The sequence below is a fragment of the Styela clava genome, chromosome 11, assembly GCF_964204865.1.
Source record: "Styela clava chromosome 11, kaStyClav1.hap1.2, whole genome shotgun sequence".
NCBI lineage: Eukaryota > Metazoa > Chordata > Ascidiacea > Stolidobranchia > Styelidae > Styela > Styela clava.
Window position 1 is genome coordinate 4,361,117 of NC_135260.1, and position 22,897 is coordinate 4,384,013.

Consider the following 22,897-nt stretch of genomic DNA (forward strand, 5'->3'; position numbering starts at 1 on the left):
CGATATTCTTTTAAACACTAATAACGATATTCGAAGGTCGCGATATTAACATTAAATTCAAATTGGACATCCCGGCTTATGAGTTTTCTAATTGAACACCGAGATTACTAGCGTTACTGTACAGTGTATCTTAATCAGTTAAAGCAAACACCAAACATTAATTTCATATTATGTGATATATCTTTATTTTGATCTGAAATAATGTGTTCTCTCATTGTTTTAACCCGTCTGCCCTACACAGCACACCTAATTAGGTAAGATTTACATAGTATCGGTATCGGAATATCGGTAATATCGGCCTTTCTGTAGTATCGGCATATCGGTATCGGTATCGGCTTTTTTAGCTGGTATCGGATCGGTATCGGTATCGGCGACAAAAGTGGTATCGGTACATCTCTATTCCCACTCCCATTCTTACTTCTAGTCACTTCTTTTCTCTCTCACCGTACACCGAACCCCACCTCCGCATTTTCCACGCTGAACTAAAGCCTAATGGAGAAGAGAAGATTGGATATAAGAATGGAGAGATAATGAATTTTAACAAAAAATATTTTCAATTCAATGAATATATTGGGGGTAAATTTTGTAATCTTGTATTGTAATGTATTGTAATGTAAATGACCTAAAAAGGGCACGAGCAGTAAAGTAGAAGAGTTCAATAAGCATATCACCGTAAGCAAATCCTTGGTATTTCACTGTAAATATCAGTCGTGATGTCTTGAAACTTTAATATTATGAAATAAAACTTTGGTTAACGCAACTACATTACAATAAAAAAGCGTCCGCCTTTAAATGTCATTTTACCGCATCTTAATACACTTAACAATCTGGTCGCAAACGTCTGTTGGTATAAAGATCCAAGGGTGCAACTTTCCATTAGTGTAAAGGTCTGGTGGCACGATACTACACATGTGCAGTAAATGTTCTGGATGCGCATGTCGGGGCGCAAAGTTAGACTCCCAATGCCCACGTATGCACAACAGAGCAAACAATCATTGGTATATTGATATAATATTAAAAAGCAAGGTTTTAGGTGCTTGTAGGGTCCCCCAACAATCAGAAGTATCGACCGTCATGGTTCAAGCGGTTAATTAACAAAGCATCATAGCCGTTAAGAATTTTTCAGAAAAATAAATAAATACTCTGCACACCTGGTAGTACAACTAATTTGATGATAACCCCAATTTGTCATTTCGATACAAATTAGCCTTGCATTAATAAAATGAATAAAATTAAAATACACAACGGCCACAACAAAAACATATTGCAAAAAATGTAGTAATCCCATTGCACACCAAAACTTAAGTTGAAATACGAATTTTTGTCTAAATATATTACCGAGCTTCCATGTGGACCCAGGGGGTGTCGGTTTACCCACTCGTTAGGACTTGTCAATGGGGTCCTATCGCGCTCCAGATATCTCTGGAACGCCCTATGCCCATATTACAGAATAGGACTAAAATAGATACTACGACCAAACTGGGGATTGTGAAACACACCCTACAAATTCTGATACCTTTAAAAAAATAAGAAAATTTCTTAAAGATAACATACATCAGAAAAATGTAACATTTCATACAATATCAGTAAAACATAAAACAGTGTGCATTGTATATATATATATATATATATATTAGTAATTCAATTAATAAAACGTTTGATTCCTAAATTATAAAAGAAGGCACCGACATTCAATAGTAATTTCAAAAAGTTAATGAAAAAAAAAATGGAGATTACTTCAATTGACTACCTCATTACCGGATTCTGCCAACAATTTTGTAAGATATAGGCCAAATAAATATTGTCTAATTATGATCGCGATGCTGCTGTGTTTTTCCCTCCCGTCCAGGTGCCCACCAATCCCCAGAACCCCCCAACCCCCTCCCAACAGTTATATATTTTTGTGTATCTTGTTTATTTTTTGTTTTTATTTTTATTTTGTTTTTTTGTTTTTTGTTCAGAAAGTTGTAACAGACAAGTATGAAGATTCTTTTGCAGAAGAGAAGACAAAACCATGCCGGCCTGGTTTGTCATATGATGATTTCATGATGATGAGAAGATGATGATATCGAAGATGATGATATCATAAGATAATGCGTGCTGATAATAAGGTATGAAGTCATAAATTAGGTTTGTATTTTGGCAGCATCAACAACCACGAAAAGACTGGTTTTCAATAATAAAAGTCTAAATAATGATTTCTATTTCTTGTCGGCAGAATCCTTAATTTCAAAGAAATGGTATCAAAAATGAGTAAATAAGACAATAATGAGGTATTTTATTATGTCTTACGTGACCATTTGTCATGTTCGGCAGTATTCCCATTATATGACAAATAAGTTGATTAGATTGGGGTTGCCTCCATACCAAATTATTATATAAATACAGAAATATATGTTAAAAATAGAATAATGGAAAAGAATAGGAATTTAAAATACAAATAAATAGGAAACAATACTTTGATAAACATCCATATAACAAAAAAAATATTATTTCAGTCATCAAATATACAATTTTAGCGTAGTAGGATTGCAAATAAGAATGGTAATTTATGCGTTCTTATATTGTTTGCATTCATAATATTAGCAAATAATTGATAATGTCATACATACAAATCATATTACATTCAGTCTCTTTATAGTAATGACTTTGGTCTCAAAGGTGCCAGATTCCAATGCATTTCTTCGTAATCACATAGTTACTTTCATAGTTGCATACTTGAGGTGGATAAATATATGTGGTGGATGAGTTCGATTCCATAATTGAGAAAACCTATAAACATTGAGAAAATTAATCACGGCGCAGATAATACGTTATTTAGCTTTAATATATAATAGAATATAGGTATAAGATGAATGAGTAATTTCCATTCAATTCCCAATAGTGTTAACAGTGCCCACACTACATAAGATTAGTTAGCAAGAACGAACCACAAACAATATGCTTTATTCCATTAAATAAAAGTTGTAAATACCCTATTATAGCAAATCCATTACATGGCTATGCAATTATAAACGTATGTTGTTCAACCTTGCCATTCAAAATATATTACACTCTAAAAACTTCTGTCAGTTTTTTGAATTCCATTGATTAAAACACTCAATTTGAATAAATTCATTTTTTATTTCCCCTCGCAATAAAAACAATAAAAAGTCACCAAACACTTCATTTTTTTTTAATTTTTCTATAAAGATCCACTTTATTCAATGAAACAGTCATACACTAATTTCTTATTTTTCAATTTACAAAGATTACAGTGACAAATAGAATACCCCACATATGTTATGACGCGAAATATACGACTAAATATTTTAGGGCATTGAGTTATTGGTAATATTTGTTGGATGCAATATTTTACCTTATTGTTGTTGTCTTCTTAGTCGTCGTTTTCTACTTTGAATAGGGAAGTTTTTATCTAAAAATAAATGTTCAATTGAAAATCGATTGAAAGCGAATGAATCCCTTAATTGAAGATATTGTTGGCATATTTACTTTACTTGATTACTATATTTTAAGTGATTTTATTGAGGAATTTAAAAAAATACATTAAATATTTCCGTGGTAGAATAAACGACCGATTATATGCAGCAGTGATGTGTGGCAATTATTATTTACAGCCAGTAAAATTTGGTAGTTTATTTTCAAATATATTTACACTTAATTCAGTTTCACTTACATTAGACTACATTATTTGTCAGTTTGTTTTTGTTAACCATTCTTTCAATTTTCTTTGAATCTACAATTTTCAATTATTTATAATATTTTCAATGTATCGCATTTTACCTAATTGTTAATACCAAATATTGTTGTCAACTGCTTGTCTGAGGAAGTCTGATTTTAGTCAGACAAAACGTTACAGAAATATATTTGTGTTAGTGTGCAGCAGGACTCTTGAATTGCATATTATGGTATTTTATTGCTGCTACAGCATCATTGCATTACATGCATACGGATCCACTAGCGCAAAGGCATAGAGAATAAATTGGGAGTCTCGCGCAACCTACGCTGATCGTTATTTTTTGAATGTTACGTTTCAATTAAAACCGTTTCCACCAAAATTTCATTATTCACAGTTATTCGTTGAAATATATTATATGGTAAACCCGTAGTATTTGTACAAGGTTTTAAGATTGGGGCATAATTTTATTTTGATTTTTCCTATTTTAGTTCCATTTCGAGTTTGGGACTTCTTTCTTTGAACTTATTCTTAAAATAAATGCTATTTTAAAAAGAATTCAATAGCAGTTTTGTGAATTGAACAAATTAAAAAAAAATACTTAATTGAATTGATAAAATTTATTAGTACATTTATTTTTCCTTTCCGTGAACGTCCTCGAATAATTTCTTAGGAAAATCTCCTTTCACAATGCATTGCACTTGAAAACACTCCGTTGTTGTGAGTGATTTATCATGTTTTACCTAAAGTATTTACTGAGTGTTATGTTTCATTTGAATATGTTTTACACCAAAAAAGTCAGTTATTGACAATATTTGGTAAAATTTAATATTTCACATTCCCTAGCATGCGTACAAGGTTAAGGTTAGGTCGTAATTTCAGTTGATTATCTTTACTTTAATATATTAAGACTTCAGGACTGTCTGTTTTAGCCAAAGGAATATACAAATATTAAATCCGAATTTCAATTATTGTTAATATTTGAGTATATTGTTTTTACCTTTTAACTTACCATGTAAGCCCTCAAACACAATTCTTTATCTTTTTCTTCATTCTTTCATCTCATATCTTAGCGGTATTCATTCTAAAAACATACGACACTTTAGAACGACATTAAATGGAAATTATTCATTAGCATATTTATTTCACCTCACAATTAAAAGTCCCATACACAACTTTTTTTTTTGAAATATTTTCTTCCAAATATCTACTCCATTAAATGGAACCATTCAACTGCCAAATGTATATTTTTAAATTTTCAAAGTCTACAGTGAAAATTAATAAAATATTCCACACAAATAATTTTGCACGAGGAATATAAGTCAAATTATTTTTGGGCAGATATGCTCTTGACAATTTTTTCTCTGGAATATATTACGAATAAAAAAAATTTACCTTATTAATATGAATTTCTGCACAGATTTGTCTTCGTCTTTTACTTCTTTAAGCAGGCGAATTTTCATCTAAAAATAAGTGTTATTTGAAAAAAAAATTTTCGAACTTCAATAATTGAAGAAAAAAGACTTATATTTGTTATGATTTGAATAATTTTTTTGTGATAAACATAATCCCAGTTTACATTTTAACTACGGTACCGCCCTACAAAATTTAATTATTGATAATATTTCTCAATGCAATACAAATATTCGTTTCAATCAAATGCGTTTACGCCAAACGTAAGTTTCAACAATATTTGTTAAAAATATAATATTTTACATTATTGCGGATGTCGTGGTAGATATCCTGCGGCTTAATTATAAAAATTATAGTATTATAAAATTATATCTGATGTTTCCCTGATTGCGTCGAGTCCTAAAAAAATCTTTACAATGGTTCCTCTGTAAAATGTTTTCGTATCTTCAATTTTTGACGAATATTCAAAATTTAGTTCAGTATTTAAAAAGTGTCTCCGTTATTTCATGTTTATGGCACCTTCAATTTTTATAGTTTGCCACCTGGAAGGCTAATATAAATTGAATAAACCTAGGCCTAATTTACAACCTTCATTTCTGCATCTCCAAGGTTTCCGAAAAGTGTTTTCGTAACTTGAATTTTCATAATTCTGCTTCCAAAAGTAGTCTTCGTATCTTCATCTTTAATCTTCTGCATTCTATTGTATCTTCATATTTTCATTTTATGGTTCTTTTCTTGATAAATGTCTTCATAACTTCAATCTCTATAATTCTGTTTCTTGCAATCTTCTCCGCATCTTGAATCTTCATATTTCTGCCACTGAAAAGCTAATGTAACATTAAAATTAACTAGGCCTAACTTGCAACCTTCATTTCTGCATCTCCTAGCTGTCTTCGTGCCTTCAATGTTAAGATATCCCCCTGGAAAATGTCTTCGTAACTTGAATCTTCATAAATCTGCTTCCACAAGTAGTCTTCGTATCTTCATCTTTATTCTCCTGCATTCATCTTCATATTTTCATTTTATAGTTGTTTTCTTTAAGAATGTCTTCATATCATCAATCTTTACAGTTCTGTTTCTTAAAATCTTCTCCGCATCTTGAATCTTCATATTTCTGCCACTGAAAAGCTAATGTAACATTAAAATTAACTAGGCCTAACTCACAACCTTCATTTCTGCATCTCCGCGGTGTCTTCGTAAATTCAATGTTCAGATCTCCTTTCCAAAAATGCCTTCGTAACTTGAATCTTCATAATTCTTCTTCGAAAAGTAGTCTTCGTATTTTCATCCTCAATCTTCTGCATTCGATTGTATCTTCATTTTTCCATTTCATAGTTTTTTTCTTGAAAAATGTCTTCATATTTTCAATCTCTATAGTTCGTTTTCTTAAAATCTTCTCCTCATCTTGAATCTTTATATTTCTGCCACTGAAAAGCAAATGAAACATTAAAATTAACTAGGCCTAACTTACAACCTTCATTTCTTCGTCTCCACGGTGTCTTCGTGCTTTCATTGTTCGGATCTCCTTCTGCAAAATGTCTTCGTAACTTGAATCTTCATAAATCTGCTTCCACAAGTAGTCTTCGTATCTTCATCTTTATTCTTCTGCATTCATCTTCATATCTTCATTTCATGGTTCTTTTCTTGAAAAATGTCTTTATATCTTCAATCTCTATAGTTCTGTTTCTTAAAATCTTCTCCGCATCTTGAATCTTTACATTTCTGTCACTGAAAAGCTAATGTAACATTAAAATTAACTAGGCCTAACTTACAACCTTCATTGCTGTGTCTCCACGGTGTCTTCGTGCCCTCATTGTTCGGATCTCCTTATAAAAAATGTCTTCGTAACTTGAATCTTCGTAAAACTGCTTCCACAAGTAATCTTCGTATCTTCATCTTTATTCTTCTGCATTCATCTTCATATCTTCAATTTATAGTTCTTTTCTTGAAAAATATCTTCATATCTTCAATCTCTATAGTTCTGTTACTTAACATCTTCTCCGCATCTTGAATCTTTACATTTCTGTCACTGAAAAGCTAATGTAACATTAAAATTAACTAGGCCTAACTTACAACCTTCATTGCTGTGTCTCCACGGTGTCTTCGTGCCCTCATTGTTCGGATCTCTTTCTGAAAAATGTCTTCGTAACTTGAATCTCCATAAATCTGCTTCCACAAGTATTCTTCGTATCTTCATCTTTATTCTTCTGCATTCATCTTCATATCTTCATTTTATAGTTCTTTTCTTGATAAATATCTTCATATCTTCAATCTCTATAGTTCTGTTACTTGAAATCTTCTCCGCATCTTGAATCTTTATATTTCTTACACTGAAAAGCTAATGTAACATTAAAATTAACTAGGCCTAACTTACAACCTTCATTGCTGTGTCTCCACGGTGTCTGTGTCTTCGTGCCTTCATTTTCGGATCTCCTTCTAAAAAATGTCTTCGTAACTTGAATCTTCATAAATCTGCTTCCACAAGTAGTCTTCGTATCTTCATCTTTATTCTTCTGCATTTATCTTCATATCTTCATTTTATAGTTCTTTTCTTGAAAAATATCTTCATATCTTCAATATCTATAGTTCTGTTTCTTGAAATCTTCTCCGCATCTTGAATCTTTATATTTCTGTCACTGAAAAGCTAATGTAACATTAAAATTAACTAGGCCTAACTTACAACCTACATTGCTGCGTCTTCACGGTGTCTTCGTTCTTTTATTGTTCGGATCTCCTGAAAAATGTCTTCGTAACTTGAATCTTTATAAATCTGCTTCGACAAGTAGTCTTCGTATCTTCACCTTTATTCTTCTGCATTCATCTTCATATCTTCATTTTATAGTTCTTTTCTTGATAAATATCTTCATATCTTCAATCTCTATAGTTGTGTTTCTAAAAATCTTCTTCGCATCTTGAATCTTTACATTTCTGTCACTGAAAAGCTAATGTAACATTAAATCTAACTAGGCCTAACTTACAACCTTTATTGCTCTGTCTCCACGGTGTCTTCGTGCCCTCAATGTTCGGATCTCCTTCTAAAAAATGTCTTCGTAACTTGAACCTTCATAAACTTGCTTCCACAAGTAGTCTTCGTATCTTCATCTTTATTCTTCTGCATTCATCTTCATATCTTCATTTTATGGTTCTTTTCTTGAAAAATGTCTTCATATCTTCAATCTCTATAGTTCTGTTTCTTAAAATCTTCTCCGCATCTCGAATCTTTATATTTCTTTCACTAAAAAGCTAATGTAACAATAAAATTAACTAGGCCTAACTTACAATCTTCATTGCTGTGTCTCCACGGTGTCTTCGTGCCTTCATTATTCGGATCTCCTTCTGAAAAATGTCTTCGTAACTTGAATCTTCATAAATCCGCTTCGAAAAGTAGTCTTCGTATCTTCATATTTATTCTTCTGCATTCATCTTCATATCTTCATTTTATATTTCTTTTCTTGAAAAATATCTTCATATCTTCAATCTCTATAGTTCTGTTTCTTGAAATCTTCTCCGCATCTTGAATCTTTATATTTCTTACACTGAAAAGCTAATGTATAATTAAAATTAACTAGGCCTAACTTACAACCTTCATTGCTGTGTCTCCACGGTGTCTGTGTCTTCGTGCCTTCATTTTCGGATCTCCTTCTAAAAAATGTCTTCGTAACTTGAATCTTCATAAATCTGCTTCCACAAGTAGTCTTCGTATCTTCATCTTTATTCTTCTGCATTTATCTTCATATCTTCATTTTATAGTTCTTTTCTTGAAAAATATCTTCATATCTTCAATATCTATAGTTCTGTTTCTTGAAATCTTCTCCGCATCTTGAATCTTTATATTTCTGTCACTGAAAAGCTAATGTAACATTAAAATTAACTAGGCCTAACTTACAACCTACATTGCTGCGTCTTCACGGTGTCTTCGTTCTTTTATTGTTCGGATCTCCTGAAAAATGTCTTCGTAACTTGAATCTTTATAAATCTGCTTCGACAAGTAGTCTTCGTATCTTCATCTTTATTCTTCTGCATTCATCTTCATATCTTCATTTTATAGTTCTTTTCTTGATAAGTATCTTCATATCTTCAATCTCTATAGTTGTGTTTCTTAAAATCTTCTTCGCATCTTGAATCTTTACATTTCTGTCACTGAAAAGCTAATGTAACATTAAATCTAACTAGGCCTAACTTACAACCTTCATTGCTGAGTCTCCACGGTGTCTTCGTGCCCTCAATGTTCGGATCTCCTTCTGAAAAATGTCTTCGTAACTTGAATCTTCATAAATCTGCTTCGACAAGTAGTCTTCGTATCTTCATCTTTATTCTTCTGCATTCATCTTCATATCTTCATTTTATGGTTCTTTTCTTGAAAAATGTCTTCATATCTTCAATCTCTATAGTTCTGTTTCTTAAAATCTTCTCCGCATCTCGAATCTTTATATTTCTTTCACTAAAAAGCTAATGTAACAATAAAATTAACTAGGCCTAACTTACAATCTTCATTGCTGTGTCTCCACGGTGTCTTCGTGCCTTCATTATTCGGATCTCCTTCTGAAAAATGTCTTCGTAACTTGAATCTTCATAAATCCGCTTCGAAAAGTAGTCTTCGTATCTTCATATTTATTCTTCTGCATTCATCTTCATATCTTCATTTTATAGTTCTTTTCTTGAAAAATATCTTCATATCTTCAATCTCTATAGTTCTGTTTCTTAAAATCTTCTCCGCATCTTGAATCTTTATATTTCTTACACTGAAAAGCTAATGTAACATTAAAATTAACTAGGCCTAACTTACAACCTTCATTGCTGTGTCTCCACGGTGTCTTCGTGCCTTCATTCTTTGGATCTCCTTCTAAAAAATGTCTTCGTAACTTGAATCTCCATAAATCTGCTTCCACAAGTTGTCTTTGTATCTTCATCTTTATTCTTATGCATTCATCTTCATATCTTCATTTTATAATTCTTTTCTTGAAAAATATCTTCATATCTTCAATCTCTATAGTTCTGTTTCTTAAAATCTTCTCCGCATCCTGGATCTATATATTTCTGCCACTGAAAAACTAATGTAACATTAAAATTAACTAGGCCTAACTTACAATCTTCATTGCTGTGTCTCCACGGTGTCTTTGTGCCTTCATTATTCGGATCTACTTCTGAAAAATGTCTTCGTAACTTGAATCTTCATAAATCCGCTTCCAAAAGTAGTCTTCGTATCTTCATCTTTATTCTTCTGCATTCATCTTCATATCTCCATTTTATAGTTCTTTTCTTGAAAAATATCTTCATATCTTCAATCTGTATAGTTCTGTTTCTTAAAATCTTCTCCGCATCTTGAATCTTTATATTTCTGTCACTGAAAAGCTAATGTAACATTAAAATTAACTAGGCCTAACTTACAACCTTCATTGCTGTGTCTCCACGGTGTCTTCGTGCCTTCATTGTTTGGATCTCCTTCTAAAAAATGTCTTCGTAACTTGAATCTTCATAAATCTGCTTCCACAAGTTGTCTTCGTATCTTCATCTTTATTCTTCTGCATTCATCTTCATATCTTCATTTTATAATTCTTTTCTTGAAAAATATCTTCATATCTTCAATCTCTATAGTTCTGTTTCTTAAAATCTTCTCCGCATCTCGAATCTTTATATTTCTTTCACTGAAAAGCTAATGTAACATTAAAATTAACTAGGCCTAACTTACAATCTTCATTGCTGTGTCTCCACGGTGTCTTCGTGCCTTCATTATTCGGATCTTCTTCTGAAAAATGTCTTCGTAACTTGAATCTTCATAAATCCGCTTCGAAAAGTAGTCTTCGTATATTCATAATTATTCTTCTGCATTCATCTTCATATCTTCATTTTATAGTTCTTTTCTTGAAAAATATCTTCATATCTTCAATCTCTATAGTTCTGTTTCTTAAAATCTTCTCCGCATCTTGAATCTTTATATTTCTGTCACTGAAAAGCTAATGTAACATTAAAATTAACTAGGCCTAACTTACAACCTTCATTGCTGTGTCTCCACGGTGTCTTCGTGCCTTCATTGTTTGGATCTCCTTCTAAAAAATGTCTTCGTAACTTGAATCTTCATAAATCTGCTTCCACAAGTTGTCTTCGTATCTTCATCTTTATTCTTCTGCATTCATCTTCATATCTTCATTTTATAATTCTTTTCTTGAAAAATATCTTCATATCTTCAATCTCTATAGTTCTGTTTCTTAAAATCTTCTCCGCATCCTGGATCATTATATTTCTGCCACTGAAAAGCAAATGTAACATTAAAATTAACTAGGCCTAACTTACAACCTTCATTTCTTCGTCTCCACGGTGTCTTCGTGCTTTCATTGTTCGGATCTCCTTCTGCAAAATGTCTTCGTAACTTGAATCTTCATAAATCTGCTTCCACAAGTAGTCTTCGTATCTTCATCTTTATTCTTCTGCATTCATCTTCATATCTTCATTTTATGGTTCTTTTCTTGAAAAATGTCTTTATATCTTCAATCTCTATAGTTTTGTTTCTTAAAATCTTCTCCGCATCTTGAATCTTTACATTTCTGTCACTGAAAGGCTAATGTAACATTAAAATTAACTAGGCCTACTTTACAACCTTCATTGCTGTGTCTCCACGGTGTCTTCGTGCCCTCATTGTTCGGATCTCCTTATGAAAAATGTCTTCGTAACTTGAATCTTCATAAATCTGCTTCCACAAGTAATCTTCGTATCTTCATCTTTATTCTTCTGCATTCATCTTCATATCTTCAATTTATAGTTCTTTTCTTGAAAAATATCTTCATATCTTCAATATCTATAGTTCTGTTTCTTGAAATCTTCTCCGCATCTTGAATCTTTATATTTCTGTCACTGAAAAGCTAATGTAACATCAAAATTAACTAGGCCTAACTTACAACCTACATTGCTGCGTCTTCACGGTGTCTTCGTGCTTTTATTGTTCGCATCTCCTGAAAAATGTCTTCGTAACTTGAATCTTTATAAATCTGCTTCGACAAGTAGTCTTCGTATCTTCATCTTTATTCTTCTGCATTCATCTTCATATCTTCATTTTATAGTTCTTTTCTTGATAAATATCTTCATATCTTCAATCTCTATAGTTGTGTTTCTTAAAATCTTCTTCGCATCTTGAATCTTTACATTTCTGTCACTGAAAAGCTAATGTAACATCAAAATTAACTTGGCCTAACTTACAACCTTCATTGCTGAGTCTCCACGGTGTCTTCGTGCCCTCAATGTTCGGATCTCCTTCTGAAAAATGTCTTCGTAACTTGAATCTTCATAAATCTGCTTCGACAAGTAGTCTTCGTATCTTCATCTTTATTCTTCTGCATTCATCTTCATATCTTCATTTTATAGTTCTTTTCTTGAAAAATATCTTCATATCTTCAATATCTATAGTTCTGTTTCTTGAAATCTTCTCCGCATCTTGAATCTTTATATTTCTGCCACTGAAAAACTAATGTAACATTAAAATTAACTAGGCCTAACTTACAACCTTCATTGCTGTGTCTCCACGGTGTCTTCGTGCCCTCAATGTTCAGATCTAATTCTGAAAAATGTCTTCGTAACTTGAATCTTCATAAATCTGCTTCGACAAGTAGTCTTCGTATCTTCATCTTTATTCTTCTGCATTCAACTTCATATCTGCATTTTATAGTTCTTTTCTTGAAAAATATCTTCATATCTTCAATCTCTATAGTTCTGTTTCTTAAAATCTTCTCCGCATCCTGGATCTTTATATTTCTGCCACTGAAAAACTAATGTAACATTAAAATTAACTATGCCTAACTTACAATCTTCATTGCTGTGTCTCCACGGTGTCTTCGTGCCTTCATTATTCGGATCTACTTCTGAAAAATGTCTTCGTAACTTGAATCTTCATAAATCCGCTTCCAAAAGTAGTCTTCGTATCTTCATCTTTATTCTTCTGCATTCATCTTCATATCTTCATTTTATAGTTCTTTTCTTGAAAAATATCTTCATATCTTCAATCTGTATAGTTCTGTTTCTTAAAATCTTCTCCGCATCTTGAATCTTTATATTTCTGTCACTGAAAAGCTAATGTAACATTAAAATTAACTAGGCCTAACTTACAACCTTCATTGCTGTGTCTCCACGGTGTCTTCGTGCCTTCATTGTTTGGATCTCTTTCTAAAAAATGTCTTCGTAACTTGAATCTTCATAAATCTGCTTCCACAAGTTGTCTTCGTATCTTCATCTTTATTCTTCTGCATTCATCTTCATATCTTCATTTTATGGTTCTTTTCTTGAAAATGTCTTCATATCTTCAATCTCTATAGTTCTGTTTCTTAAAATCTTCTCCGCATCTCGAATCTTTATATTTCTTTCACTGAAAAGCTAATGTAACATTAAAATTAACTAGGCCTAACTTACAATCTTCATTGCTGTGTCTCCACGGTGTCTTCGTGCCTTCATTATTCGGATCTCCTTCTAAAAAATGTCTTCGTAACTTGAATCGTCATAAATCCGCTTCGAAAAGTAGTCTTCGTATCTTCATATTTATTCTTCTGCATTCATCTTCATATCTTCATTTTATAGTTCTTTTCTTGAAAAATATCTTCATATCTTCAATCTCTATAGTTCTGTTTCTTAAAATCTTCTCCGCATCTTGAATCTTTATATTTCTGTCACTGAAAAGCTAATGTAACATTAAAATTAACTAGGCCTAACTTACAACCTTCATTGCTGCGTCTCCACGGTGTCTTCGTGCCTTCATTGTTTGGATCTCCTTCTAAAAAATGTCTTCGTAACTTGAATCTTCATACATCTGCTTCCACAAGTTGTCTTCGTATCTTCATCTTTATTCTTCTGCATTCATCTTCATATCTTCATTTTATAATTCTTTTCTTGAAAAATATCTTCATATCTTCAATCTCTATAGTTCTGTTTCTTAAAATCTTCTCCGCATCTCGAATCTTTATATTTCTTTCACTGAAAAGCTAATGTAACATTAAAATTAACTAGGCCTAACTTACAACCTTCATTGCTGTGTCTCCACGGTGTCTTCGTGCCCTCATTGTTCGGATCTCCTTATGAAAAATGTCTTCGTAACTTGAATCTTCATAAATCTGCTTCCACAAGTAATCTTCGTATCTTCATCTTTATTCTTCTGCATTCATCTTCATATCTTCAATCTCTATAGTTCTGTTTCTTAAAATCTTCTTCGCATCTTGAATCTTTACATTTCTGTCACTGAAAAGCTAATGTAACATTAAAATTAACTAGGCCTAACTTACAACCTTCATTGCTGTGTCTCCACGGTGTCTTCGTGCCCTCATTGTTCGGATCTCCTTCTGAAAAATGTCTTCGTAACTTGAATCTTCATAAATATGCTTCCACAAGTAGTCTTCGTATCTTCATCTTTATTCTTCTGCATTTATCTTCATATCTTCATTTTATAGTTCTTTTCTTGAAAAATGTCTTCATATCTTCAATCTCTATAGTTCTGTTTCTTAAAATCTTCTCCGCATCTCGAATCTTTATATTTCTTTCACTGAAAAGCTAATGTAACATTAAAATTAACTAGGCCTAACTTACAATCTTCATTGCTGTGTCTCCACGGTGTCTTCGTGCCTTCATTATTCGGATCTCCTTCTGAAAAATGTCTTCGTAACTTGAATCTTCATAAATCCGCTTCGAAAAGTAGTCTTCGTATCTTCATATTTATTCTTCTGCATTCATCTTCATATCTTCATTTTATAGTTCTTTTCTTGAAAAATATCTTCATATCTTCAATCTCTATAGTTCTGTTTCTTAAAATCTTCTTCGCATCTTGAATCTTTACATTTCTGTCACTGAAAAGCTAATGTAACATTAAAATTAACTAGGCCTAACTTACAACCTTCATTGCTGTGTCTCCACGGTGTCTTCGTGCCCTCATTGTTCGGATCTCCTTATGAAAAATGTCTTCGTAACTTGAATCTTCATAAATCTGCTTCCACAAGTAATCTTCGTATCTTCATCTTTATTCTTCTGCATTCATCTTCATATCTTCAATTTATAGTTCTTTTCTTGAAAAATATCTTCATATCTTCAATCTCTATAGTTCTGTTTCTTAAAATCTACTTCGCATCTTGAATCTTTACATTTCTGTCACTGAAAAGCTAATGTAACATTAAAATTAACTAGGCCTAACTTACAACCTTCATTGCTGTGTCTCCACGGTGTCTTCGTGCCCTCATTGTTCGGATCTCTTTCTGAAAAATGTCTTCGTAACTTGAATCTTCATAAATCTGCTTCCACAAGTAGTCTTCGTATCTTCATCTTTATTCTTCTGCATTTATCTTCATATCTTCATTTTATAGTTCTTTTCTTAAAAAATGTCTTCATATCTTCAATCTCTATAGTTCTGTTTCTTAAAATCTTCTCCGCATCTCGAATCTTTATATTTCTTTCACTGAAAAGCTAATGTAACATTAAAATTAACTAGGCCTAACTTACAATCTTCATTGCTGTGTCTCCACGGTGTCTTCGTGCCTTCATTATTCGGATCTCCTTCTGAAAAATGTCTTCGTAACTTGAATCTTCATAAATCCGCTTCGAAAAGTAGTCTTCGTATCTTCATATTTATTCTTCTGCATTCATCTTCATTTTATAGTTCTTTTCTTGAAAAATATCTTCATATCTTCAATCTCTATAGTTCTGTTTCTTAAAATCTTCTTCGCATCTTGAATCTTTACATTTCTGTCACTGAAAAGCTAATGTAACATTAAAATTAACTAGGCCTAACTTACAACCTTCATTGCTGTGTCTCCACGGTGTCTTCGTGCCCTCATTGTTCGGATCTCCTTATGAAAAATGTCTTCGTAACTTGAATCTTCATAAATCTGCTTCCACAAGTAATCTTCGTATCTTCATCTTTATTCTTCTGCATTCATCTTCATATCTTCAATTTATAGTTCTTTTCTTGAAAAATATCTTCATATCTTCAATCTCTATAGTTCTGTTTCTTAAAATCTTCTTCGCATCTTGAATCTTTACATTTCTGTCACTGAAAAGCTAATGTAACATTAAAATTAACTAGGCCTAACTTACAACCTTCATTGCTGTGTCTCCACGGTGTCTTCGTGCCCTCATTGTTCGGATCTCTTTCTGAAAAATGTCTTCGTAACTTGAATCTTCATAAATCTGCTTCCACAAGTAGTCTTCGTATCTTCATCTTTATTCTTCTGCATTTATCTTCATATCTTCATTTTATAGTTCTTTTCTTGAAAAATGTCTTCATATCTTCAATCTCTATAGTTCTGTTTCTTAAAATCTTCTCCGCATCTCGAATCTTTATATTTCTTTCACTGAAAAGCTAATGTAACATTAAAATTAACTAGGCCTAACTTACAATCTTCATTGCTGTGTCTCCACGGTGTCTTCGTGCCTTCATTGTTCGGATCTCCTTCTGAAAAATGTCTTCGTAACTTGAATCTTCATAAATCCGCTTCGAAAAGTAGTCTTCGTATCTTCATATTTATTCTTCTGCATTCATCTTCATATCTTCATTTTATAGTTCTTTTCTTGAAAAATATCTTCATATCTTCAATCTCTATAGTTCTGTTTCTTAAAATCTTCTCCGCATCTTGAATCTTTATATTTCTGTCTCTGAAAAGCTAATGTAACATTAAAATTAACTAGGCCTAACTTACAACCTTCATTGCTGTGTCTCCACGGTGTCTTCGTGCCTTCATTGTTTGGATCTCCTTCTAAAAAATGTCTTCGTAACTTGAATCTTCATAAATCTGCTTCCACAAGTTGTCTTCGTATCTTCATCTTTATTCTTCTGCATTCATCTTCATATCTTCATTTTATAATTCTTTTCTTGAAAAATATCTTCATATCTTCAATCTCTATAGTTCCGTTTATTAAAATCTTCTCCGCATCTCGAATCTTTATATTTCTTTCACTGAAAAGCTAATGTAACATTAAAATTAACTAGGCCTAACTTACAACCTTCATTGCTGTGTCTCCACGGTGTCTTCGTGCCCTCATTGTTCGGATCTCCTTATGAAAAATGTCTTCGTAACTTGAATCTTCATAAATCTGCTTCCAAAAGTAATCTTCGTATCTTCATCTTTATTCTTCTGCATTCATCTTCATATCTTCAATTTATAGTTCTTTTCTTGAAAAATATCTTCATATCTTTAATCTCTATAGTTCTGTTTCTTAAAATCTTCTCCGCATCTTGAATCTTTACATTTCTGTCACTGAAAAGCTAATGTAACATTAAAATTAACTAGGCCTAACTTACAACCTTCATTGCTGTGTCTCCACGGTGTCTTCGTGCCCTCATTGTTCGGATCTCCTTCTGAAAAATGTCTTCGTAACTTGAATCTTCATAAACCTGCTTCCACAAGTAGTCTTCGTATCTTCATCTTTATTCTTCTGCATTTATCTTCATATCTTCATTTTATAGTTCTTTTCTTGAAAAATATCTTCATATCTTCAATATCTATAGTTCTGTTTCTTGAAATCTTCTCCGCATCTTGAATCTTTATATTTCTGTCACTGAAAAGCTAATGTAACATTAAAATTAACTAGGCCTAACTTACAATCTTCATTGCTGTGTCTCCACGGTGTCTTCGTGCCTTCATTATTCGGATCTCCTTCTGAAAAATGTCTTCGTAACTTGAATCTTCATAAATCCGCTTCGAAAAGAAATCTTCGTATCTTCATATTTATTCTTCTGCATTCATCTTCATATCTTCATTTTATAGTTCTTTTCTTGAAAAATATCTTCATATCTTCAATCTCTATAGTTGTGTTTCTTAAAATCTTCTCCGCATCTTGAATCTTTATATTTCTGTCACTGAAAAGCTAATGTAACATTAAAATTAACTAGGCCTAACTTACAACCTTCATTGCTGTGTCTCCACGGTGTCTTCGTGCCTTCATTGTTTGGATCTCCTTCTAAAAAATGTCTTCGTAACTTGAATCTTCCTAAATCTGCTTCCACAAGTTGTCTTCGTATCTTCATCTTTATTCTTCTGCATTCATCTTCATATCTTCATTTTATAATTCTTTTCTTGAAAAATATCTTCATATCTTCAATCTCTATAGTTCTGTTTCTTAAAATCTTCTCCGCATCTCGAATCTTTATATTTCTTTCACTGAAAAGCTAATGTAACATTAAAATTAACTAGGCCTAACTTACAACCTTCATTGCTGTGTCTCCACGGTGTCTTCGTGCCCTCATTGTTCGGATCTCCTTATGAAAAATGTCTTCGTAACTTGAATCTTCATAAATCTGCTTCCACAAGTACTCTTCGTATCTTCATCTTTATTCTTCTGCATTCATCTTCATATCTTCAATTTATAGTTCTTTCCTTGAAAATAACTTCATATCTTCAATCTCTATAGTTCTGTTTCTTAAAATCTTCTTCGCATCTTGAATCTTTACATTTCTGTCACTGAAAAGCTAATGTAACATTAAAATTAACTAGGCCTAACTTACAACCTTCATTGCTGTGTCTCCACGGTGTCTTCGTGCCCTCATTGTTCGGATCTCCTTCTGAAAAATGTCTTCGTTACTTGAATCTTCATAAATCTGCTTCCACAAGTTGTCTTTGTATCTTCATCTTTATTCTTCTGCATTTATCTTCATATCTTCATTTTATAGTTCTTTTCTTGAAAAATGTCTTCATATCTTCAATCTCTATAGTTCTGTTTCTTAAAATCTTCTCCGCATCTCGAATCTTTATATTTCTTTCACTGAAAAGCTAATGTAACATTAAAATTAACTAGGCCTAACTTACAATCTTCATTGCTGTGTCTCCACGGTGTCTTCGTGCCTTCATTATTCGGATCTCCTTCTGAAAAATGTCTTCGTAACTTGAATCTTCATAAATCCGCTTCGAAAAGTAGTCTTCGTATCTTCATATTTATTCTTCTGCATTCATCTTCATATCTTCATTTTATAGTTCTTTTCTTGAAAAATATCTTCATATCTTCAATCTCTATAGTTCTGTTTCTTAAAATCTTCTTCGCATCTTGAATCTTTACATTTCTGTCACTGAAAAGCTAATGTAACATTAAAATTAACTAGGCCTAACTTACAACCTTCATTGCTGTGTCTCCACGGTGTCTTCGTGCCCTCATTGTTCGGATCTCCTTATGAAAAATGTCTTCGTAACTTGAATCTTCACAAATCTGCTTCCACAAGTAATCTTCGTATCTTCATCTTTATTCTTCTGCATTCATCTTCATATCTTCAATTTATAGTTCTTTTCTTGAAAAATATCTTCATATCTTCAATCTCTATAGTTCTGTTTCTTAAAATCTTCTTCGCATCTTGAATCTTTACATTTCTGTCACTGAAAAGCTAATGTAACATTAAAATTAACTAGGCCTAACTTACAACCTTCATTGCTGTGTCTCCACGGTGTCTTCGTGCCCTCATTGTTCGGATCTCTTTCTGAAAAATGTCTTCGTAACTTGAATCTTCATAAATCTGCTTCCACAAGTTGTCTTCGTATCTTCATCTTTATTCTTCTGCATTCATCTTCATATCTTCATTTTATAATTCTTTTCTTGAAAAATATCTTCATATCTTCAATCTCTATAGTTCTGTTTCTTAAAATCTTCTCCGCATCCTGGATCATTATATTTCTGCCACTGAAAAGCAAATGTAACATTAAAATTAACTAGGCCTAACTTACAACCTTCATTTCTTCGTCTCCACGGTGTCTTCGTGCTTTCATTGTTCGGATCTCCTTCTGCAAAATGTCTTCGTAACTTGAATCTTCATAAATCTGCTTCCACAAGTAGTCTTCGTATCTTCATCTTTATTCTTCTGCATTCATCTTCATATCTTCATTTTATGGTTCTTTTCTTGAAAAATGTCTTTATATCTTCAATCTCTATAGTTTTGTTTCTTAAAACCTTCTCCGCATCTTGAATCTTTACATTTCTGTCACTGAAAGGCTAATGTAACATTAAAATTAACTAGGCCTACTTTACAACCTTCATTGCTGTGTCTCCACGGTGTCTTCGTGCCCTCATTGTTCGGATCTCCTTATGAAAAATGTCTTCGTAACTTGAATCTTCATAAATCTGCTTCCACAAGTAATCTTCGTATCTTCATCTTTATTCTTCTGCATTCATCTTCATATCTTCAATTTATAGTTCTTTTCTTGAAAAATATCTTCATATCTTCAATATCTATAGTTCTGTTTCTTGAAATCTTCTCCGCATCTTGAATCTTTATATTTCTGTCACTGAAAAGCTAATGTAACATCAAAATTAACTAGGCCTAACTTACAACCTACATTGCTGCGTCTTCACGGTGTCTTCGTGCTTTTATTGTTCGCATCTCCTGAAAAAAGTCTTCGTAACTTGAATCTTTATAAATCTGCTTCGACAAGTAGTCTTCGTATCTTCATCTTTATTCTTCTGCATTCATCTTCATATCTTCATTTTATAGTTCTTTTCTTGATAAATATCTTCATATCTTCAATCTCTATAGTTGTGTTTCTTAAAATCTTCTTCGCATCTTGAATCTTTACATTTCTGTCACTGAAAAGCTAATGTAACATCAAAATTAACTTGGCCTAACTTACAACCTTCATTGCTGAGTCTCCACGGTGTCTTCGTGCCCTCAATGTTCGGATCTCCTTCTGAAAAATGTCTTCGTAACTTGAATCTTCATAAATCTGCTTCGACAAGTAGTCTTCGTATCTTCATCTTTATTCTTCTGCATTCATCTTCATATCTTCATTTTATAGTTCTTTTCTTGAAAAATATCTTCATATCTTCAATATCTATAGTTCCGTTTCTTGAAATCTTCTCCGCATCTTGAATCTTTATATTTCTGCCACTGAAAAACTAATGTAACATTAAAATTAACTAGGCCTAACTTACAACCTTCATTGCTGTGTCTCCACGGTGTCTTCGTGCCCTCAATGTTCAGATCTAATTCTGAAAAATGTCTTCGTAACTTGAATCTTCATAAATCTGCTTCGACAAGTAGTCTTCGTATCTTCATCTTTATTCTTCTGCATTCAACTTCATATCTGCATTTTATAGTTCTTTTCTTGAAAAATATCTTCATATCTTCAATCTCTATAGTTCTGTTTCTTAAAATCTTCTCCGCATCCTGGATCTTTATATTTCTGCCACTGAAAAACTAATGTAACATTAAAATTAACTATGCCTAACTTACAATCTTCATTGCTGTGTCTCCACGGTGTCTTCGTGCCTTCATTATTCGGATCTACTTCTGAAAAATGTCTTCGTAACTTGAATCTTCATAAATCCGCTTCCAAAAGTAGTCTTCGTATCTTCATCTTTATTCTTCTGCATTCATCTTCATATCTTCATTTTATAGTTCTTTTCTTGAAAAATATCTTCATATCTTCAATCTGTATAGTTCTGTTTCTTAAAATCTTCTCCGCATCTTGAATCTTTATATTTCTGTCACTGAAAAGCTAATGTAACATTAAAATTAACTAGGCCTAACTTACAACCTTCATTGCTGTGTCTCCACGGTGTCTTCGTGCCTTCATTGTTTGGATCTCTTTCTAAAAAATGTCTTCGTAACTTGAATCTTCATAAATCTGCTTCCACAAGTTGTCTTCGTATCTTCATCTTTATTCTTCTGCATTCATCTTCATATCTTCATTTTATGGTTCTTTTCTTGAAAATGTCTTCATATCTTCAATCTCTATAGTTCTGTTTCTTAAAATCTTCTCCGCATCTCGAATCTTTATATTTCTTTCACTGAAAAGCTAATGTAACATTAAAATTAACTAGGCCTAACTTACAATCTTCATTGCTGTGTCTCCACGGTGTCTTCGTGCCTTCATTATTCGGATCTCCTTCTAAAAAATGTCTTCGTAACTTGAATCGTCATAAATCCGCTTCGAAAAGTAGTCTTCGTATCTTCATATTTATTCTTCTGCATTCATCTTCATATCTTCATTTTAAAGTTCTTTTCTTGAAAAATATCTTCATATCTTCAATCTCTATAGTTCTGTTTCTTAAAATCTTCTCCGCATCTTGAATCTTTATATTTCTGTCACTGAAAAGCTAATGTAACATTAAAATTAACTAGGCCTAACTTACAACCTTCATTGCTGCGTCTCCACGGTGTCTTCGTGCCTTCATTGTTTGGATCTCCTTCTAAAAAATGTCTTCGTAACTTGAATCTTCATACATCTGCTTCCACAAGTTGTCTTCGTATCTTCATCTTTATTCTTCTGCATTCATCTTCATATCTTCATTTTATAATTCTTTTCTTGAAAAATATCTTCATATCTTCAATCTCTATAGTTCTGTTTCTTAAAATCTTCTCCGCATCTCGAATCTTTATATTTCTTTCACTGAAAAGCTAATGTAACATTAAAATTAACTAGGCCTAACTTACAACCTTCATTGCTGTGTCTCCACGGTGTCTTCGTGCCCTCATTGTTCGGATCTCCTTATGAAAAATGTCTTCGTAACTTGAATCTTCATAAATCTGCTTCCACAAGTAATCTTCGTATCTTCATCTTTATTCTTCTGCATTCATCTTCATATCTTCAATCTCTATAGTTCTGTTTCTTAAAATCTTCTTCGCATCTTGAATCTTTACATTTCTGTCACTGAAAAGCTAATGTAACATTAAAATTAACTAGGCCTAACTTACAACCTTCATTGCTGTGTCTCCACGGTGTCTTCGTGCCCTCATTGTTCGGATCTCCTTCTGAAAAATGTCTTCGTAACTTGAATCTTCATAAATATGCTTCCACAAGTAGTCTTCGTATCTTCATCTTTATTCTTCTGCATTTATCTTCATATCTTCATTTTATAGTTCTTTTCTTG